This window comes from Tasmannia lanceolata, unplaced genomic scaffold (genome assembly GCF_043159265.1).
Source record: "Tasmannia lanceolata isolate RefF3 unplaced genomic scaffold, GAP_Taslan_0.1 ptg000008l, whole genome shotgun sequence".
NCBI lineage: Eukaryota > Viridiplantae > Streptophyta > Magnoliopsida > Canellales > Winteraceae > Tasmannia > Tasmannia lanceolata.
This window is the reverse complement of record NW_027518685.1, coordinates 47,121,413-47,145,100: the sequence shown is the minus strand read 5'-3', so window position 1 is coordinate 47,145,100 and position 23,688 is coordinate 47,121,413.

Below are 23,688 nucleotides of genomic sequence, written 5' to 3'. Positions count from 1 at the left end.
TCCAAGGTATGGTTTGTCCAAATATGCTCTAGCTCCTTTGTCCTTTGTTTGGTTCATCTTCAAGCATAGGCTATCAACGGTGTGTGCTAGCATGGATTGACATGTGAATTCCCTGTGTATAGCACAACACTCAAGGCAAACAATTAGTCCATAAAAGACTAATCAATTTGTGTTTGTTAATCATCAAAACAAGGTGATTGAATGAACCCATGGGGAACCCTTGGGCTAACAGCTGGTCATATCCTTTGTTATTTAAAGAACCATTAATTTTTACTACTTTTGGCACTAAGAAATTTCATAAGTAAAATGATATAATAATAGTATCATATTGTGATATGCATTGAAGTTCTCAAAAAAACCATATTTGATTAAAACCATATTTCAGTTCTCAAAAGACTAATGCTAAATATGACTGATGCTAAAAGATGAGTATTATTTTCAGACTCTAATAAATTTCCACTAAGTATTCAAAAAGAAACCTCTAATTAATGATCTAAGACATTCCACTATCACTCAAGGGGTTATTCAGAAAATCATGTAATCTAATAAAAAAATAAAAAGAATAATCACATTAGATGCAAACATATCAATTATATTGGACTTGCACAATCTCTGACGCAACAAACTGTAAAAAAAAATGTAACCTATAACTAATGGTGTGATTTTTAGAAGAGCACAAAAATACACAACTGATAGTTCAAACACTTTAGAAATAAAATAATCTATAATGTAAACAATTTTAAAGAGAGCTAAACTACATAGCTAATAGCGTATGCATTTTCAATAGAAAAACTGAATTTTCATTAGCAAGAAAACTGAATTATACAGCTGGTAATGGAAATAATTTACAGGAAAACTGTACCACACAACTTGTAATGCAAAACTGAATTATACGACTAAATGCATCAACTGAACTTGTAGTGCTAGTACAACTGATAGATTTGTGGTATTAACAGAATGGAGAAGAACATGAAAGGGGCAACTAATATTGATGATAATGCATTTAATTGAAGCTGAACAGCAACCCTTTTGAGGGCATGAATATATGTAAATTTTATATTGCCTATACAATAGTTTTAAATGGAACACATATTCATTACAGTACTAATGAAGAATTAACACTAACTGGTCACTCTTCATACTGCAACAATAGAAGGAAAGCATAAAATAATACACCCATATCATTTCCAAGTTTTGCTAATATTATTATTAACCTTCAAAAAGAAAGCTACCAAGAGCCGTCATCATATCCCAAAAGTTATTGCCTGGCACCCTGCTGCACTACCTATTTCCAATCAAGTTAACCATCTACCCCAGTATTCAAATAATTTGCCTAATGTAATTGGTGAAACAAAAAGATCCAATACACTTATCCATAGAAAAATGATTGCCTGGTGGAGTGCATTTCTGAAATCCCTTACCAAAAGTTATTCAAGTGAACACTGATTTCAGTTTCTTAAAAAAAACTAGTTCCATACAAACGAATGATGCCAATTATTAGAAATAGCATTACTATAAATAGTTCTTTGCGCTGCCATCTGACCCTATCGAGATGACTTGAATGGATTCTCAACTACATCAAAATCCCTTATTGACTGCGACTCACATATTCATGCAAAATTAAATCATGGTGAGAGCACAATCACAGAGAACAAATTTTACAAAAAAAAATAAAATATATATATATATATATATGTATTTAAGAGAACAAGAACTGACATTATTACTCAAATCACTCCCATATTTAAACAAAATTGAGGCAAAGCATTTTCAATTAGGCACTCTATATACTCACACACACACGCCGAGAGACACCTACACAGACACATATTTATACGTTCACATCTGCAAGGGTATTCATAAATTCCCAACAATATCTTGCTAGCTAGGGATTGACACATCAAGCATAATTCAAACCTTTAACCATATGAAATCACTTGTGTAAACAAATCCAACAAAACTCAAAAGGATTTTACAAATTTCAGCCATCATCACCAAAATAAGGCTATCATAGGACAGAATTTGTACAAAACAGGGGGCTGATTTGTGCCAAAACTGGGAACATATCCATGGATAGAATTGTGTTAACACAGGAGCATATCAATGGACAGAATTATACTAGAACAGGGAGTGTTTCCATGGGTAAATTATAAGTGCATATGCCGACTTTATTACACTGAACCTGGACTGAAGTGCATTGTGCTGAAATTTAAAAGGTTAAATGGCCAGCATAGATGTGAATATGACTACCAATTATACGACTGATAAGCAAAATAGTAAGTCCTCAGAATGCCCATTCTAATGGAATTCCTCAAATACAAAATTAGAATCTCAATGACACCATGGTTATCAAAACAGTCCTGAATTTACATGCAATAAGAGTCAATCAAAACAAGGCGATTCTTTGATTAAAATAAAATTTTCATGAAAACAGCAGGAACCTGAATGATGTTCCTTGCCACAATGAAAATCAAACCATGCATATATCGGTTTACTATCGCAAATCAGAGAATTGAACTTGACTTTGTTCAATTAATAAAGCAATTAACAAAGCTACTTGATAATAGTTCTCATGTATCAATCGCAAACAACCAGCTATACCTCATCCATATCAAGACAGAAACCAATTTGTACTATCTCACACGTCAATGACTGATATACTATATACATTTATCATCCTGTGTACATCAAAACTCATCCAATGATGATCATTTCAACCATCTCTTGCTACCAAAAATCTTTCATATAAAATATACTAGTGATAACTTCGGCCTTCAAGGTTACCAAAACCTAAGTAAATGCATAAGAGATTGATCACAATGATCTAAAAAAAATCCGATGAAATTTAGCTCTAATCTCTATTCCTGATATGTAAAATTTCTTCCTGATTCCAAACCCATGATTCATAAGTAATTCTCACAAATCTTAAACTGAGAAGAATTAAAATTCAAAAGAGAAACTAACCTACAGATATCGACTACAAAATTATAAATCAACTAATAAACAATCAATCAGCGAAATCACAAAGTGATCAAATCAAAATTATAATCAAAGCTACAAATATCACTCTCAAATCGAATTTATTAGTCTAATCAATAGAAGAACCGAATAATACCTAAGTCTCTTACCTTTTGTAGCTATTCGAACCTTTTCCCTTTGCTTTCCTTTCTCCTTTCAAATTTGCAATCCTCTTTTCAAAGCTCCAGATCAATCAGATCCCAAATTCTAACCACTTGAACAAATTCCAATGAAATCACCAGATCTACTAATTATTATGAAGAAAACATGGCTAGATCTGGATCATAAATGATCGGATCTAAAGAATTTTCAAATTAGGGTTTCAGATTAGGAGCAATCAGATTTAAACCAAGAGGAATCAGAGGCGATAGATCACTGGATCTATAAGAAAACGCATAATAATAATAAAAATGAAGGATCTAATGAAACTTGAAGTGTAAATGAGTTAAGGTTTGAGATGAAGGAATTAAGTAAGGTTTCATAAGAACGCAACTAGATCTAAGGTTTTAAAGTAAAAGAAATGAGTAAATCTAGGGCTTAATGATGCAAATCATGGAGAAGCTCATTGTGGAGAAGAAAATAGTGCTAAAAATAAGAGAAGATGAAGACGAGAGTGATGATGAAGTCGATCGGAGGTTTGGCCGAAGCTCCAAAATCTGGCCGGAGGTAGATCGGAGGAGAAGATCGGAAAAAGGGAAAAGCTAGGGTTTCAACAATCTCTCTCTCTCTCCTCTCTCTCTCTCTCTCTCTCTTTTTCAGGAAATTTTTCAACAAAAAAAAGAGAACCCTCCTTTGTTTTTTTCGTTGATTTTTTTTTATACCCATAAGCTGGTTGTTGATATTGGCACTCCCCATTTTGATTAACCCGCCAAAAATGATGGGCGCGCGAGGTTAGTTCGAGCTCAGACGAGTTAATCCACCCCCCTTTGATCCCTTTTATCAACAGCATATACATATAAAATGATATTTTTACTCCCCCAAAACTTCACTGGACAGCCCCCTTAGGTATTAGTGACTACTCTTTATACGCAACAATGGGTGGTCTAAGTGAAAACAACCCTTAAAAATATAAGAGTATATTTGACCCCTTTCATATTTCCGGACAGCCCACTTCTGGTTATTCAATCTCCCTGGATCACCCCCCTGATACGGATAAAGTATCCCCCTTATTTCCACACCAAACAACATTATTAAACCTGTTCGCTAAGCATACACCCACGGATTTTGACAAATTTTTGTGGAGACTTAATTGAGACCCCAAGCTACACTAGGACTAATTTTAAGACCCTAGAACACCAGTTTGGTAGGATTTCTAACCAAATAACACAATTAGGGGTACGGTCAAAATGGGGTGTCTAAAGATGCCCATCTTTGGCAGAGCGTGCTTGACACGCGAATGCCAAAGCTGAACAAATAACATATTTTGATCGACCCGAAAGCAAAACAAATTTTTGGGTTTCTAGTTCTAAGAACGGTACTCGCAAGGGTAAGACTCTACCAACAATAGGGAGATAGCCTCTCACCGACTCTTAACTTGGCAACTAAGACATCTCAAAGAGATAGCCTCTCTCTAACTCTCACGACTCAACTATTTAAACTAGTTAAAGCAAAGATGAACGAACAGTAATAAAACACAAAAAAAAAACTTTTTTTTTATCAGGCTAGGCCAAAGTACACACAACAATTGCTCAAAGAGCACCAACCAAACAAACAAACCAATCACTTCAATCACTCAAAGAGTTTTCATTTTTTCATTTTTTTGAAACCACATTGCGACTTGTCCAAGACAAGCACAAATCCAAACACTCAAAGATTTTTTTCCTTTTTTAGAAACCTTCATTCATTTTTTTTATAGAAACAACATTGTAACTTGTCCAAGACAAGCACAAATCCAAACACTCAAAGATTTTTGTTTTATATTTGTCAAATAGGCTAGGACCATTGTATTGAAACCTGTCCAAAACAAGTTCAAAACCAAACACTCAAAGAGTATTTTTTTTATACATTTATGTTGTCGATTAGTCTAAAACTTACTAGACCACTCATTAGGGTACTCGAATATTTGAGCCAAACTCAAACATCAAATACCGAGGCGAAACTAAGTTTCAAGCCAGGCGATAGATATACAGATCATTGCTGAAAATACATTTGTTTACCTATCCGAGTAACTCTAACTCCTCTCTTTCAAGGTAGCGAATCACTCCGGATCACGCGGTTCTGTTAAACAGTTCCACACAAACCCAGATTCGTATGTCCTGTTAAACAGTCCTGAAATAAGCAAGAGGGGGGGTGAATTGATTATAACACTAAAATTATGCATTTTTTAAAATCTTAGTAATGAACCTAGTTTGAATTTTCTTCTCTTGATTAGATTTTGGTTAGTTTAAATGAGATGAAAAATAAAATGAAATGCCAAACCAAAATCAAGAATGAAAGTGCAAGAAAAAGAAAGAACACACTGATATATAGTGGTTGGGGCAAAGCCCTACTCCACTCTTCTTAAGATCGTTCTTAAGGTTTTCCACTATGCGAGACCTCCACGATGCTCGGCTCCTAGGCGATTACACTTCCAAGGGATATTAAATGAGGATGCCCTTACACCTTTACACCGACTCTCCTTCTTCGCCGAGTTCTAAGTGAAACTCCCTAGGGTATTAAGATAGGATGCCCTAGCCACCTTTACAAGAAAAGAAGATGAAAATTTGCTTGGCTTCTCTTGAAAGCTTGATGCACAATGTTGTCCCTTGATTGCTTCTTGAATAGTGGTTGCAAGTGAAAGCTCTAAATCCCAACTCAATAGATTTGCAAGTGCAAGGAAGTTTGGGGAGAAAACAAAATCTTAAGCACAAATGGGTTGCGAGTTTGCTTGAATGCTTAAGGAGGTTTTTCAAATATTCAAGAGATGAAAATAATCCTCTTGGATAAGTATATATAGCTTCTAATCAAAATATGACCGTTTGGGGGTGGTAATATCAAAAACCCAATTTTAATTCAAATCCCAACGGCTCTTTTCTTGGCTGTCGCGACTTTCTCGGAGTTCCGAGAACCATTCTGACGTTCTCGGAGCTCCGAGAAATTCTCGGAGTTCCGAGAACCATTCTTGGAGCTCCGAGAAATTCTCGGAGTTCTGAGAACCATTCTCGGAGCTCCGAGAAATTCTCGGAGTTCCGAGACAAATTCTCGGAGTTCCAAGAGAACGGCCAGAAGTTGGAAAATTTTACTGGATCATTTCTCGGAGTTCCGAGAAAATGACCAGAAGTAAAAAATACTACTGGACCATTTCTCGGAGTTCCGAGCTCGGAGCTCCGAGAAAAATCTCAGAGTTTCGAGAAGCCTAAAATAAGCAGATTTTTTAGTTTTTATTGCTTATTTGATTTTAGGCTTTTGGAAATCAACTCTTATGATGATTTTGGAATGTTTATGAGGGTCCCAACATGTTGGTCCACCACATAACCATTCACTTAACCATTTTAGTTCATAAGTGGTTTTAGAAACTAGTTTGAAAACATTGCCTTGACTTAGAAATCTAAAGAGAAAGGATCTATATTGAATTCTAGGTAAACCTCAACTTCTCTTTAGCCTTGGTCTTCAATTGGTCTTCCATCTTGTGTATGCTTGCTTGAGAGATGATGTGAGCTCCACTTAGCTCCTTTGACTCTTGTGTGGTACATCTTCAAGCATGACCATGCAGTGTGTTGGTTTCTTCAATGATCAATCCTATCTTAAAACACAACACTTCAAGGCAAGTTGATTAGTATTCAATAACATAAGTAATTATGTTTAGAATCATCAAAACAAGATAGGAGAGTAGACCCTTGGGCTTATAATCTCCCCCTTTTTGATGATGACAAACAAAATTGATTATGAGGAGTGTGTGGACTGACATAATAGGCAAGTGAATGCAGGAACTCCCCCTCAATATATGCACAGTGATAAATGATAACAATTAAAAGCATATGGTGCATATAGGCAATTGAATAGATAATCAATTTCAAAATTCTCCCCCTTTTGTCATCGACAGAAAATGGTGAACTAAAATGTAAAGCAATTTAGGAGTAAATGAAGATTGAGTTAGGTACTCCCCCTAAATCAATGTTTATGGTATAAAAATATGTAGCCAAGTAATGCACATATACCTGTTCATGATCGAGATGTTGACATATGTCAAATTGTTAGGTATTTTTAATTAAAGTGAAGGTACTTCTCCATCTTAGAGAACTAAGAAGGCTAATGGTAGCAATTGAGTGATTTTTAAGATTAATATTTGACATCTCATTCATGCAGATACTACCAAACAAGGATGATATTTAAATACTCTATAGATAAGCTGGTGAAGGGCAAAAAGTATTTATTTGGCAATTTCTTTGACTTGATTCGCACACCAAATGTTTAAGGCACTTCGGATATAAGAAATTCTATCATCACTAAGGGGTTTTGTAAAGATATCCGCCAATTGATCCTCAGTGTTGATATATTTTAAGCAAATATCCCCTTTTTGTGAGTGATCTCTAATGAAGTGGTGCCTAATCTCAATATGTTTTGTTGTTGAGTGTTGTATGGGGTTCTTTGTTAAGCTTGTAGCATTAGTATTGTCACATTGGATAAGAATATTTTCCATTTTAATTCCATAGTCCATCAATGTGCTTTTCATCCATAGGACTTGTGCACAGCAAGCTCCAGCTGCCACATATTATGCTTCTGTTGTGGAGAGAGCTACTGAATTTTGTTTCTTGTTAAACCATGAAACAAGTGATTTGCCCAAGAATTGACAAGTCCCACTAGTGCTTTTCCTATCCACTCTACATCCAGCGAAGTCTGCATCTGAATATCCAATGAGAGTGAAGGCAGTAGGTCTTTCATACCATAGTCCCAGACTTTGGGTTCCTCTTAAGTGCTTGAAGATCTTCTTGACTGCCGATAGGTGAGACTCCTTTGGATCCGATTGAAATCGAGCACAGAGACAGACAGTAAACATAATGTCTGGTCTGCTGGCTGTCAAATAGAGTAGGCTCCCTATCATACCCCTATACATCTTTTGATCCACAGATTTGCCAAATTCATCATTTTCTAACTTAGCAGTTGTACTCAGGAATTCTTGATGTCTTACTGCTATCCATGCCATACTTCTTTAATAACTCCTTTGTATATTTTTCTTGATTTATAAATATCCCGTTTTGGTATTGTTTAATTTGGAGTCCTAAGAAGTAGGTTAACTCACCCATCATGCTCATTTTAAATTCATTTTTCATTAGAGTTGCAAATTCATCACACATTTTTTGATTTGTTGAGCCACAGATGGTGTCATCCACATAAATCTGGACAAGGAGGATATCCTATTTTTCTCTTTTTATAAATAATGTTTTATCCACCTTTCCCATCTCAAAACCTTTTTCCACTAGGAATGTGCAAAGCCTCTCATACCAAGCTCTAGGAGCTTGCTTTAAACCATATAAAGCTTTATCTAGCCTGAAAACATGATTTGGATGTTTGTAGTCTTCAAAACCTGGAGGTTGCTCAACATACACTTCCTCTTGGAAATAGCCATTTAGGAAGACACTTTTGACATCCATTTGATATAGTTTAAATCATTTATGAGAAGCATATGCCAAGAGTATCCTAATAGCTTCCATACGGGCAACATGAGCAAATGTCTCATCATAGTCTATTCCCTCCTCCTGATTGTACCCTTGGGCTACAAGCCTAGCTTTATTTCTAGTGATAATTCCATTTTCATCTAATTTGTTTCTATACACCCATCTCGTGCCAATGACTGGATGATCACTAGGTCTAGGCACTAGCCTCCACACCTTGTTCCTTTCGAATTGACTCAACTCTTCTTGCATAGCCATCAACCAATATTCATCCTTTTCGGCTTCCTTGATGGATTTTGGTTCTAATTCGGATAGGAACGCCAAGTTGTTACTCACACTACCATAGTATGATCTAGTTCTTACTGGCGATGTGGCATCACCTAAGATTTGGAATTCAGGATGATCTACCAATATTCTCCTATCCCTAGGTAATGAGTCATCATCTTCATTTTCTACTTCCTCACTAGGTAATGTATTACTTGTAGATGCATGGGGAGGAGCATTTGTCTTAGGTGAGAGGTATTCAATAGGTTCATCCTCATCATGTGGCATTTCTTGAGGAGTTGGCTCTCTCTCATCAAATATAACATGCATGGATTCTTCTACAACTAGGGTTCTTCTATTAAACACTCTATATGCCTTGCTATGTGTAGAATACCCTAAGAATATGCCATCATCCGACTTCTTATCAAATTTGTGTAGGTTATCTTTAATGTTCAAGATATAGCATTTACAACCAAACACTCTAAAACAGCTTATATTTGGTTTCAAGTTTTTCCAAAGCTCATAAGGTGTTTTCTTAGAAATTGGCCTTATATATACCCTATTTATGATATAGCAAGTGGTGCTAACCGCCTCCGCCCAAAAGTATCTAGGGAGATCATTTTCATGCAACATTGTTCTAGCCATTTCTTGGAGGGTTCGGTTCTTTCTTTCTACAATCCCATTTTGTTGAGGTGTCCTAGGTGCCGAAAAATTGTGTTTGATGCCATGTTCATTACAGTAAGTGTCAAAGTGTACATTTTCAAATTCTGTTCCATGGTCACTCCTAATGTAAGATATGGCAATGCCTTTTTCATTTTGAATTTGATTACACAATTTAAGAAAATTTTCACAGGTTTCATCTTTATGTGCTAAAAATATGACCCAAGTAAATCGTGAGTAGTCATCCACAACTTCAAACACATACCTTTTTCCACCTAGGTTACTTGTCTTCATTGGTCCAAAAAGATCCATATGAAGTAGTTGCAAGGGGTAGGTGGTTGAAATCATATTTTTAGGGGCAAATGAGCTCTTTAATTGTTTGCCTAATTGACAAGTTCTACAAATGTGATGTTTGGTGTATTTGAACTTAGGCAATCCTCTAACAATGTCTTTTGAGGATAGGGTTGAAATGAGATCCATTCTGGCATGACCCAACCTCCTATGCCACAACCAAGAGTCTTCACTAATGGCATTAAGACAAGTCACATTTTGGAGTCTAAGATCATCTAGTCCAATAGTGTAAATGTTATTGTCTCTTGAACCTATGAATTTCACTTTTCCATCTATCTTATTTTTAACAATGCATTTGTCAGGGTTGAAGACTACTTCAAAACCATTGTCACACAATTGACTAATGGTAATAAGATTATGGGACAAGCCATCAACATAAAGTACATCATGTATGGGAGATGTAGAGTTACCTATGGTGCCTTCTCCTTTGACCTTTCCTTTCTTATCATCTCCAAAGGTAACGTCTCCACCATCCTTGAGTGATAGGGATGCGAATTGAGTGAGGTCTCCTGTCATGTGTCTAGAGCATCCACTATCAAGGTACCATGTGTTCTTCTTGTTGTGGCTTTTAAGGCATACTTACATATGAATAGGCAAGTGAGATCCTTTAGGTACCCAAATCTTTCTAATCTTGCTAAGTTCATTTGTTTTAACTTTGGAGTTTAATTTGATTTTATCTTGTTTAGCATATATGCAAGCAACTTTATAATGTCCTTCTAGACCACAATAAAAGCAAGTTTTAGTACCACTAGAAGAAGCCTTTTCAAATTTATTTTTATAGTTTGATATTGTAGTATTCCATTTATGTCCAAGTCCACTTTTATCATGTGACAATCTTTAAATATTAACAAGCCTATCCAATTTTAATGAACTATGCTCAAATTTTTTTAAAAGTTTCTTTAGTTCATCATATTCATAAGACAATTTACTACTTTCATGCTTTAGCTTGTTGTTTTCAATAGATAGTTCTTGTCGATTTTCATTTAAGATTTTGATGGTAGCATTTAAATCATGAATTTAAACTTTATATTTTTCATTTTCATCATCCAAAAATTCATGGTCATTTTTTAACCAACCAAATTCTTTTGTCATGTTAGAAAGAGAATTTTCAAGTGATGCATTTTTATCAAATTCAATTTCAAGTTCATCATGTGCATTTTGTAAGGAATCTAGAACTTCTTTTAGAATAATGACATCATTTAAACTATTTACCTCTTGATTGTCGTTTATTGAGGCGATGAAACAAACATTTTTTGCTATCAAGCAATCTTCTCCATCATTTTGTTCTCCTTCACTTTCAATTTCCTCATCCCATGTGGCGGTCATTCATTTCTTGCCTTCTCTTCTCTTGAAGCGATTATTTGAGGTACGCTCATTGTTGAGTGGACAATCCGGGCGAATGTGTCCAAGCTTCTTGCAACCGTAGCATCGGGGTTGAGAAGATCCGTCACCGAGCTCTTCTTTCTTCTTGAATGGAGGATTGGTTCTTCTATTTTTTATGCCTCCCATATTCCTTTGCAAAAACTTGATCCTTCTTGTTAGGAGGGCAACTTCATCTTCCATGTCTTCCTTTGCCTCTTCGTTATCACCTACATTACAAGCAAAAGCAATACCTTTTCCTTTTTCAATTTTATTTTCAATTTCGGGTGCTTTTGTTTTGCCGATAATCTCATGGGTTATCAAGGACCCTATTAGTTCATCTAGGTTCAATGTATTCATGTCCTTAGCTTCGGTAATTGCGGAGGTTTTGGATTCCCATGACAAAGGTAGGGATTTAAGGATTAAGGATTTTGGTCACTAAATCTCTATTTGAAAATTATTTTTAAAGTCCCCTTAGTCCATTTACAAGGTGAGTGAATTTAGTGTACATGTTGGCAATAGTTTCATCGGGTGTCATTTGAAAGAGTTCATATTGCCTAAATAGATGATTCATTTTAGATTCTTTAACTTGGTTGGTTCCCTCATGGGTGACTTCTAAGGTGTCCCAAATTTCCTTAGCCGAATTCAAATTTGACACTCTATTGAATTCACCGGGTGACAAAGCACAAATTAGAGAATTCATGGCTTTGGCATTGTAGTTTGAGGCTTGTTGTTCGGCTTCGGTCCAATCGTTTAGATTTCTAGTGGGTAATGTATATTCATTATTAATGGCTCTCCACATTTGGTAATCTTGGGTTAAAAAGATTTTCATTTTGGTTTTCTAAAATCCATAATTTGTTCCATCAAAATAGGGTGGCCTAGTGTTTGAGTAACCTTCATGGTGTTGAGGATAGTTTGCCATTTTTAGAATCTTTTCTCTAGACCGCTTAGGATTTTTAAATAAAGTAGAGACAAGGCTTTGGTACCAATTGAAATAAGCAAGAGGGGGGTGAATTGATTATAACACTAAAATTATGCCTTTTTTAATGTGGGACCCGATCCCGCGAGAGGGGTGGGGCGCGAGCCGCCACGCTCTCTTTTGGTCTCTCGTACCCACGCGATTGGCGTGTGCTCTTTTATTATTGATTTTAATTCGTCTTTTATGTGAACTTGGGATCACTAAGGTAATCCGAATTCCACACAAAAGAAAGTGACAGAGTCGCCACCTAGATGAGGGATCTAGGACCCATAATTAACTAGAAATCTAGACTCGTTACCTGGTTACAAGAATGGAAGGTATGGGGAGTTATCCACCACATGCACCATTCCTGCCCGATAATCATTCTTCAATTCCAAAAGTTAACTCTTTTGAATTTCTTTTAAATGGCTCATTTAACTCTATGTTAGTGTGCTAACTATGTGACATGCATCCTATGATATAATTTCAATGTAGATCCTAAATGTGTATCTTGATTTCTTAATTTGTTTGAATTCAATTTAAGTGAATGTTCTCCTAAAATTCTAATTTCATGGAAAGTCCTAAGTGATTTAATTAAGAATTTACAAGAAAATTAATATACAAAACCCCACAATTTGTTGTGGAGCCGACTCGTAATTGGTATGCCATCAAGCATCCAACCTGCCTATGTACCCAAGCCTCACTGGGATCAGAGTTGACGTAGTTCGGTGCACCTAAGCTAAGCTACTTATGCCTAACTCAACTAAGACACCGATCTAGACTGAATTGACTGTTTCAACAGTTTTAAGAGAAGTTATTTAATTCAAGTTGAAGATTTTATTATCCTAGGACTTCATCTAAGATGCTATATGATCCTATCTAAGTGCAAGTTGTCCCTTAGACTAATGCAGGTTAACCTACATCCTAGGTAACTAGGCTTGTCCTAGGGAAAGATTGGGTGACTAGTGTAACTAGACCTATGGCACGGTTGCTATACATAGCAAACGCCCGTGATGAGCCTGGACTCCTAACTTTAGGACTCCCTAAAACCTAGGACTCCCTAAAACCTAGGACACGACATGACGTAAGTGTTCCTAAATAAGGCTCTAATGATTCTTATGTCGGAAACCGTAATCCAACGGTTCCGAAATACATAAGGTAAATCGATTCAAGTTCTTGAAGTAAATAAATTTCAGATTTCAAGGATTTTCAGTTTCTGAACATTTAAGGAATACCAAAGGTTCTATGGTTCACAAATTTCGGCCTCGAATAGCATCCACGGAAGGGAATCGTGCGCTCTTTCCTTGTGCAATTTAATACTTAAATTATAGCACCTTATTGCCTGGCATATCTCTCAGGATTTCCGTGGACAGTAAACCTCGGAGCCAACAACATGCTATAACTTAAATACTTGAATTGTCAAGGATCGATTGCAACTGGGATACGATTATTGATGCAATGGCCATTTTACAGGGGAAATCTAAGGCTCCTAAGATTTCTGTTTCAATGGATTAAGGAGTGAACATGTGACAGAAATTTAAAGTTCTTTAGAAATTTTCATAATGATTTTTGATTAATTTCAATTTTTAATGGATTTTATCAATTTCAGACCGCTTGAGTGATTTTAGAAATGAACTCATTGCAAAAAAATTCGAAATGACCTGAAATTTCTACAGTAACAATATAGGAATGAATGTAGCTTACTGGAAAAGTTTTACTGATTTTTATATTAAGCTCCTATTAATTTTTGATTTAATAACAATACGACCAGATTGTTAAATTTACACAGAAACTCTTAGAAATAGAAATCTAAATTCATTGAAATTTCTACATTAATACGATATGAGTTAGCATAGTACGCTGTGAAAGTTTCATGAATTTTAGATGTGATTTATTATTAATTTCGGATTTTTTAATTTTCAGACCAGATTATGAATTTACACTACATCCCTTAGGAAACAAATTCCAAATCAATTGAAAATTTTACAGAAGCATGAAATATGGAATATAAGACTACTGTAAAAAGTTTGAAAATTTTAATTATGATTTGATGTTAATAAAAAATCTCACAAAATCTGATTGTTTTCAAAGAACATATCAAATAATATATCAAATAAAATCCTAAAATCATTAAAAATTCATGTTAGAATATATCAGCATCATATTATTTTTCACGAAATTTCATTAATTTTAAAATCTATTTGGTATATTTTCCATTTTTCTTTTTCAAAAAGATATTTTTGAAGAGTTTTCTATTTTTAAAACATGATTTTTTAGAAAATTACGACTTCGGAAAATGTCCTTCAACATTGTTCTGATGTGATAAATATAGAAAAATTTTAATATCCCACAAAATAGATCATCCTGAGATAGCTATTTTTTCCAATTTCTTAATTTCTCAGTCATTATTTTAAATGAAATTCCGTTCTTCACTCGAATTCTCAAAATCCTTTGATCCAATGTCCGATCCGATCTAATGGTTCTTTTAGTCTACTTAAACAGATCATTGTATTAAACTTCGAGACGAATCGGACTTGAAACACTCATGTAAAACATGATTTTGAGCATACCCATATAATATTGAATTAAATACAATTTAATGCTAAAACCATGCGAAAATATATAACAAAATACAGAACAATTCTAGAAAAATCTGAGAATAGTGCACCTACCTTTGGTCGAGATCCTCGCCGAATCCAAGAGCCGAAGAATCCGAAAAAACTCGCCGACGTGCAATCCGATCTGATTTTTTTCTCCTTTTCTTTCTTTGTTTTCACCACTGTGGAGAGAGAGAGAGAGAGAGAGAGAGAGAGAGAGAGAGGTAACTGAGAGAGAGTGAGAGTGAGTGAGAGTGATTGAGTGAGAGAGATAGAGAGGGAGTGAGAATCCGAGAGTGAGAGAGAGCGAAACAGAGAGGGAGTGATAGGGAGAGTGAGAGAGAGAGTGAGCGAGAGAGATAGAGAGACAGAACTATAGAGTGACAGACAGAGAGGGAGTGAGAGCGACAGAGATAAAGAGGGAGTGAGAGCGACAGACAGAGAGGGAGAAAACCGAGCGTGAGAGAGTGGGGTGGGCTGTGTGAGATGAGAGGGGAATTGAGAGAGACGATCCTCTGTTCTTTCTTTTTTTTTATTTTTTTATTTTTATTTTTTTTAACAGAGCCCGCTGCTTGCTGTTGGGGAGAGGATGTAGAGAGAGGGCTGTTGAGGGCTTGAGGGGTTGAAAGATGGCTCGGCTGTGTGAGAAACAGAGAGATAGGGAGAGAGACAGAGTGCTGTGTGAGAGGGATCAAGAGAGGGAGAGAGAGCATCAGAGAGTGTCGTTCCTCCCTTTTTTTTATGGAGAGTGTAGGTAAGAGAGATGAGAGATGAGGGATAGTTGTGAAAAACAGAAAGAGAGGTATCGAGAGAGGGAGAAAACCGAGTGTGAGAGAGTGGGGTGGGCTCTGTGAGATGAGAGGGGAATTGAGAGAGACAATCCTCTGTCCTTTCTTTTTTTTTTCTGGGCCAAACGTCGTTATGAAGAGGTATTGCTATTCTTTTTCCTTCCACCACATAGAACATTTCCTATCTCATCCTCGGAATAGCAATATGGATCTCCTTATTGGGATGTTCTCCTACTGTCGAATCATAGATATCCAAAAATAAGGCCATCCTGCATGCCCCATATTAGCAGCAAAGATCTGAAGTTACCCTTCATGTATGGCTTACTAATATGGACTGCACTAATTGATGAATTTCTTCCTTTTACAGAATTGCATATTACTCTTCTTCGATAATGATGGATTCTAACTAATTTTAGTATCCTTCCAATTAGTAGTAGACATCTCTCCATATTAACTTGATGGGCCCCATTCAAACATGGCTGAATTCTACATCTTGCCTTGCTATTACTATTATTTTAAGAGAATGGTGGGGCCCACTCCATAGGATAATCTGAACCACCCGATTAACAAGTCATTAATGGGATATGCTCAATAAATCATTTCTTATAGCGTAATCCAAACTGTTCACTTTATTGGTCCACTATATAACTGGGTAATTTTATAGATCATTCATAAGATGATCCGAACCATCCATTTCAATGGGTTGCCATATAAATGATTCGTGCTCCTCTAACTCATTATCACAAGCTGATCTTGGCCGTCCAGTTGATAGGCCGCAATGTGGATCTGTTACACCACCTCTTAAATCACTCCATATTGTTCAATTGGTGCCCCATAAATCTTTTCCGTTAGATTTAAATATGGACCCAGAAGAATGAGATTGAATCGCTTTGGGTGGGCCCCACGCATATTTAGTAGGCCACTCAATTTTAAACCCCACAACCAAATGCTAGGCCTATTCCTTGGCCGAATTTTCCATGAGATCCATTCATCAAAATTTTGGGCAGCTCCGCTTGTTTCAACTTAGTGAACCCCATTCCATGTTCGGCACACTTATTCCTCTCATAAAATTTGATCGTTAATATCCATAGTAAACTCCACAGATGACTTGAATGTTTTTTTTTTTTACATGGGCCAACTTGCTCGATCAAAATTTAATCCAAATGCTCAATGCGGGTCCCGCAAATGGGTCAAAATTCTCTCTTGCTTGGATTCTCATGAATTACCCTTACCAACACTTAGCGGGAAAATGCGAAACACGACAGAAATGATTGAAAAAAGATCAAGAAAACATATGAAGCGGACACGGGAATGGAAAACACTGAAAAACTGACATTGAAACACTAACTTCTTTGTTGATTAAAGCGGAGCAAAATGGGGGTGTCTACAACAAGGTTAGTGAATTTAGTGTAAATGTCGGCAATAGTTTCATCGGGTGTCATTTGAAAGAGTTCATATTGCCAAAATAGATGATTCATTTTAGATTCTTTAACTTGGTTGGTTCCCTCATGGGTGACTTCTAAGGTGTCCCAAATTTCCTTAGCCGAATTTAAATTTGACACTATTGAATTCACCGGGTGACAAAGCACAAATTAGAGAATTCATGGCTTTGTCATTGTAGTTTGAGGCTTGTTGTTCGGCTTCGGTCCAATCGTTTAGATTTCTAGTGGGTAATGTATATTCATTATTAATGGCTCTCCACATTTGGTAATCTTGGGTTAAAAAGATTTTTATTTTGGTTTTCCAAAATCCATAATTTGTTCCATCAAAATAGGGTGGCCTAGTGTTTGAGTAACCTTTATGGTGTTGAGGATAGTTTGCCATTTTTAGAATCTTTTCTCTAGACCGGTTATGATTTTTAAATAAAGTAGAGAGGAGGCTTTGGTACCAATTGAAATAAGCAAGAGGGGGGGTGAATTGATTATAACACTAAAATTATGCCTTTTTTAAAATCTTAGTAATGAACCTAGTTTGAATTTTCTTCTCTTGATTAGATTTTGGTTAGTTTAAATGAGATAAAAAATAAAATGAAATGCCAAACCAAAATCAAGAATGAAAGTGCAAGAAAAAGAAAGAACACATCGATATATAGCGGTTCGGGCACAGCCCTACTCCACTCTTCTTAAGATCGTCCTTAAGGTTTTCCACTATGCGAGACCTCCACGATGCCCGGCTCCGAGGCGATTACACTTCCAAGGGATATTAAATGAGGATGCCCTTACACCTTTACACCGACTCTCCTTCTTCGCCGAGTTCTAAGCGAAACTCCCTAGGGTATTAAGATAGGATGCCCTAGCCACCTTTACAAGAAAAGAAGATGAAGATTTGCTTGGCTTCTCTTGAAAGCTTGATGCACAATGTTGTCCCTTAATTGCTTCTTGAATAGTGGTTGCAAGTGAAAGCTCTAAATCCCAACTCAATAGATTTGCAAGTGCAAGGCAAGTTTGGGGAGAAAATAAAATCTTAAGCACAAATTGGTTGCAAGTTTGCTTGAGTGCTTAAGAAGGTTTTTCAAATATTCAAGAGAGGAAAATAGTCCTCTTGAATGAGTATATATAGCTTCTCATCAAAATATGGTCGTTTAGGGGTGGTAATATCAAAAACCCAATTTTAATTCAAATCCCAACGGCTCTTTTCTTGGGTGTCGCAACGTTCTCGGAGTTCCGAGACAAATTCTCGGAGTTCCGAGAGAACGGCTAGAAGTTGGAAAATTTTACTGGACCATTTCTCGGAGTTCCTAGAAAATGACCAGAAGTAAAAAATACTACTGGACCATTTCTCGGAGTTCCGAGGGAACTGTTGGAGTTCGGAGAAGCCTAAAATAAGCAGATTTTTTAGTTTTTATTGCTTATTTGATTTTGGGCTTTTGGAACTCAACTCCTATGATAATTTTGGAATGTTTATGCGGGTCCCAACATGTTGGTCCACCACATAACCATTCACTTAACCATTTCAGTTCTTAAGTGGTTTTAGAAACTAGTTTGAAAACATTGCCTTGACTTAGAAATCTAAAGAGAAAGGATGTATATTGAATTCTAGGTAAACCTCAACTTCTCTTTAGCCTTGGTCTTCAATTGGTCTTCCATCTTGTGTATGCTTGCTTGAGAGATGATGTGAGCTCCACTTAGCTCCTTTGACTCTTGTGTGGTACATCTTCAAGCATGACCATGCAGTGTGTTGGTTTCTTCACTGATCAATCCTATCTTAAAACGCAACACTTCAAGGCAAGTTGATTAGTATTCAATAACATAATCAATTATGTTTAGAATCATCAAAACAAGATAAGAGAGTAGACCCTTGAGCTTACAAGTCCCACACAAATCTCCTCGCAGATACGCATGATTCCTAACTCGTTAGGAAGCTGCACATTGCGGAACGATGATTAGGCAAGTCACTACTTGACATTGCATTACTAAGCATCTGGGCATTAAATACCCGGACGAAGGAAGAAAAGACCAATCCGTGTAACATAGGATCAGTGACTTTTCTCCTACTAAAACCTTTCAAAATGATTAAAGAAAAGACTAAACCGTGTAACACAGGTTCAGTGAATTTTTTCTTTTTAAAACCTCTCAAAATGATCGAAGAAAAAGATCAAACCGTGTAACACAGGTTTGATAATTTTTCCCTTGTTAAAACCTTTCCAAAATGATCGAAGAAAAGACCAAACCGTGTAACACATGTTCAGTAATTTTCATCTCTATTAAAATCTTTCAAAAAAGAGCAAACCGTGTAACACAGGTTCGGTAATTTCCAACTCTGTTAAAATCTTTCAAAAAGACCAAACCGTGTAACACAGGTTCGGTTATTTCCAACTCTGTTAAAATCATTCAAAAAGACCAAACCGCATAACACAGGTTCGGTAATTTTCATCTCTGTTAAAATCTTTCAAAAAAGACCAAACCGTGTAACACAGGTTCGATAATTTCCATCTCTGTTCATACCTTTCAAAAAGACCAAACCGTGTAACACAGATTCGGTAATTTTCATCTCTGTTAAAACCCTTTTTTTTCAAAACAAATGAAGGACTAGACCGTGTAACACAAAGCCTAGTAATTCCTTACCTTATTAAAATCTTTAAAACAACGAACAAAAGGCGAGACCGTGGAACACGAAATCTGTCAATTTCTATCCTTATTAAAACCTTTCAAAACAACAGGAGAAAAGACCAGACCGTGGAACACAGAATCTGTTAATTTCTATCCTTATTAAAATCTTCCAAACACACGAATATTAAGAAACTCAAAATGACTGAAAGAAAATATCAACTCTTAATGATTTCAAATGATGAGCTAGTCACTTCTTTGCAAAGAGTAACTGAAATGCATGATTTCGATCAAAGACCGGACTCCAGATAACTTGAAGGAATTTTCGAGTGTCAGCCCCTTTTAAAAGATGCAAAGCATTCCACTGAAGTTTAAAAATTGCTGGAGTAGATTCTAGACTCCGCTGGGATAAAGATTTTTCAAAGAAATTCAACTCCAAAGGAGAATAAATTGACCAAGAAGCTCAATACAAAGAGTGTTCAAACTTCTTTAGTCTCAATTTGATGAGAGTATGCATCTCAATTATCAATTATTACTTGACATCTTTTATAACGTAAGTCGTCAAAGATGCCCCTAGTATGATTACTTCCATGGCAAAATTCATCGGAGAGCAACACAAAAGGAATGGGCCAAAGGCTTTCATTAATGAACATTTGTGATTACAACAAATTTTTCTGATGAACACTTGGGTTTATAAGGCTTTTCACAGGTACAAGAAACTTGTTCTGCTGAAAAATTTCTTTCATCTCCCCCATTTACTGATACTGAAACTGAGCTGAAAGCTTGTCAACCTCTGAGCACTGCTTTATTTCACATCATCCACTGGAGCCATAAATTCTGTGCATCTCTGAGTCTCTGAGTTTTTAACACCCCGGCTTTGGGAGGAATACTGACTAAACAAGACTCTGAAAACTGACCTAGACTCGATAAAAAGAAAGACTTTGACAATTAACGACCAAAGAGTTTAACGAGTTCGAAACAGGACTCTAAAAGAGATTGAATCTGCTTCTTAAACTGATAAACATTTTATAATGGTTAAAGATCCACCACTCTTAGAGTCCTTTGAATACCATGTTTAAAGATGTTTCAACCTCTTTTCAAGAATTCCATCATGCTTATTATCCCTTTAGATTGCTTAGTCTCAATCTCCCTAACTCAAAGAGTAACAAAAGAAGCTTTCTTGGCGCTTACTCAGACATTAAAGAAGAACTAAAGAGAAAATGAAAGTTCAATTGGCTTCCAGAAAGCTCCGTCCTTCATGAAGTCTCTACCATGACTAAATTGCCTTTTTGGGTTTTCGATTTAGCGAACCGCATGCCTTAATTTTTGCCTGGACATCTGCCATTGCAGATTTTCCATCCAACAGGCTCTGCACCCTAATTTTTGCCTAAGCCGCCCTTTGCAGGTTTTCAGTCTAGCGGGTCTAAGACTCCATCATTTTTTATTTTTTTTTCTGCTTCTCTACAAACCTGGGCCTAAATACACCAGAAGGACTTTCAGGTAGGCTTGGGTTCAAAATGCTAAACCTTTGATTGGTTTATGTGTAATGAAACCGAATCTGTACCCTCCAGACTACCTACATATCCCTAAAGAAATGAGAATCAGGTTTGCGTAGTTCGCCCATTTGGGTTTCAAGAATTGTTGGTTTCAAAATGTTACGAAAGATGCGACCGAACCTACCTGCGTATCCTGTAGAAAGGGATCAGGTCATAACGTAGTTCAAACACTTTTTTTTTACTAAAAAAAGGCCCCTAGTTTGGGTTTATCAGAGAAAACAAGTTTTTTTTTATTTGCCCAAAGGGTTTGCAAACGGTTTTAAACATGTAGGTTGTTGCCTCAAAGCTCTAATCGGTCAAAAAATGGCCTTTTGGTGTACTTAAGCATAATACTTCTTTAATTGATCCAGGTTTGTAGGTTCATTTAATTTTTCTCCATTTTCATCGAGGAGTCTTACGGCTTTTCCAGGCAGGACTTCATCGACAATATAAGGACCAGACCAGTTGGCCTGAATTTACCTCTCGGATCAAACACCGACGCCCTGTAAGACTTCGAAACAAGATCTCCAGGTTTCAAATCTCGGACTCGTACTTTCTTGTTGAAAGCTCTTTCAATTCGTCTCTGATATCCCTGGATATGATACAAATCTCTCAACCTCTTCTCATCTATCATCTGCAGTTCATCATGTCTGGCTCTGGCCCATTCAGACTCTGGTAAGTCAGCTTTCATCATCACTCTCGAAGAGGGAATTCTCAAATCTACTGGCAAAACTGCTTTCATTCCGTACACCAAAGAATACGGAGTTACACCTGTAGAAGATCTGATCGATGTCCGATAAGCCCATAAGGCATATGGAAGCTTATTCGACCAATCCTTATAAGTCTCAGTCATCTTACTGATAATGACTTTGGTATTCTTATTCGCAGCCTCTACAGCCCCTTTTGTTTGAGTTCTGTAGGAGATGACTTGTGATGTCTTATCTTGAACTCTTCACACAGGTGTAACATCTTTTTCTTGAAATGCGACCCATTATCTGAAATTAGCTCGTGAGGTACTCCGTATCTACAAATAATGTTGCCACGAATGAACTTCGCAACCGTGTTCGAAATTATGGAAGCATACGAAGCAGCTTCAATCCATTTCGTAAAATAATCAATAGCTACCAGAATATACTCATGTCCGCTTGAGGATCCTGGATAAACCTTCTCAATTATATCAATTCCCCACACTGAAAACGGCCACGGCGAAGTCAAAGAATGCAACTCCGAAGGAGGAACATGAATAAGATTCGCATAGACTTGACACTTATGGCATTTCTTCACAAATGCGAAGCAGTATGCTTCCATTGTGGGCCAATAGAATCCAAGTCTCAAAATCTTCCTTACTAATATTTTCCCATTCATATGAGGTCCACAAACTCCCTCATGGATCTGTTCAATAAGTTCTGCAACTTTGTCTTCATCTATGCACAGGAGTTGTATGCCATCAAATGATCTTCTGTACAGCTCATCACCACAAATAACAAAGTTGGCAGCCAACTTTTGAAGAGTCTTTCTTTCTTTACCTAAAGCCTCTGGAGGATGCCCTCTACCAACAATAAGATTCTTGATATTTGTATACCACGGCTTCCCATCTAGACATCTGGCTGAAATCTCTATAGCATTCACATGCGTAGGGGCCCACTGTGGTCTGACAACTAGCGGCTGAACTTCCATTGTTGCGGAAATGTCTAACATCGAAGCAAGAGTTGCCAAAGCATCAGCAAAATTAATTCTGGTCCTTGACAAGTGAGTGAAAATGATGGTCTTGAATTTCTTGACCAAAGATTCCAAATAAGTATTATAAGGGATTAATTTCTCTTCTCGAGTTTTTCATTGTCTATTAATCTGGCCAATGATCAAGATAGAATCCCCAAACACATCAACATCCTAAATTTGCAAAGCTAAGGCTGCCTCTAACCCGGTGATGCAAGCTTCATACTCTGCCATGTTGTTGGTGCACTAAAACTGTAACTTGATAGAGACAGGAATATACTCCTTCCGAGGGGATACAAGCACAGCTCCTATTCCCTGTCCTCGATTGTTTACAGCTCCATCAAAGTACATAAGTCACATAGTATTCGGAGTTTCTTCTTCAATATCCATGATTTCTTCATTAGGAAAATCTGCCTTAAGAAAAGCTTTCTCTTTAACAGGCGCATCAACTAGCTGCTCAGCAACAACACGCCCCTTAACTGATTTCTGAGTGACATAGGTAATATTGAACTCCGATAACAACAACAACCGTCTTGCAGTCCTTCCTGTAAGGGCGGGCTTCTCAAACAAGTACTTTAACGGATCCATCCGTGATAGCAAAAGAACCTTGTTTGACAGCAGATAATGTCTAAGCCTCTGGGTAGCCCAAACTAATGCAAGACATGTCTTCTCCAAAACTGTGTACTTCATACTCCAGCACTTCTTACTGATGTAGTAGATAGGCTTCTCCCTTTTAGACTCAGGATCTTGCTGAGCAACCATGCAACCCATCGCCGTATCTGTGATAGACAAGTACAACAACAAT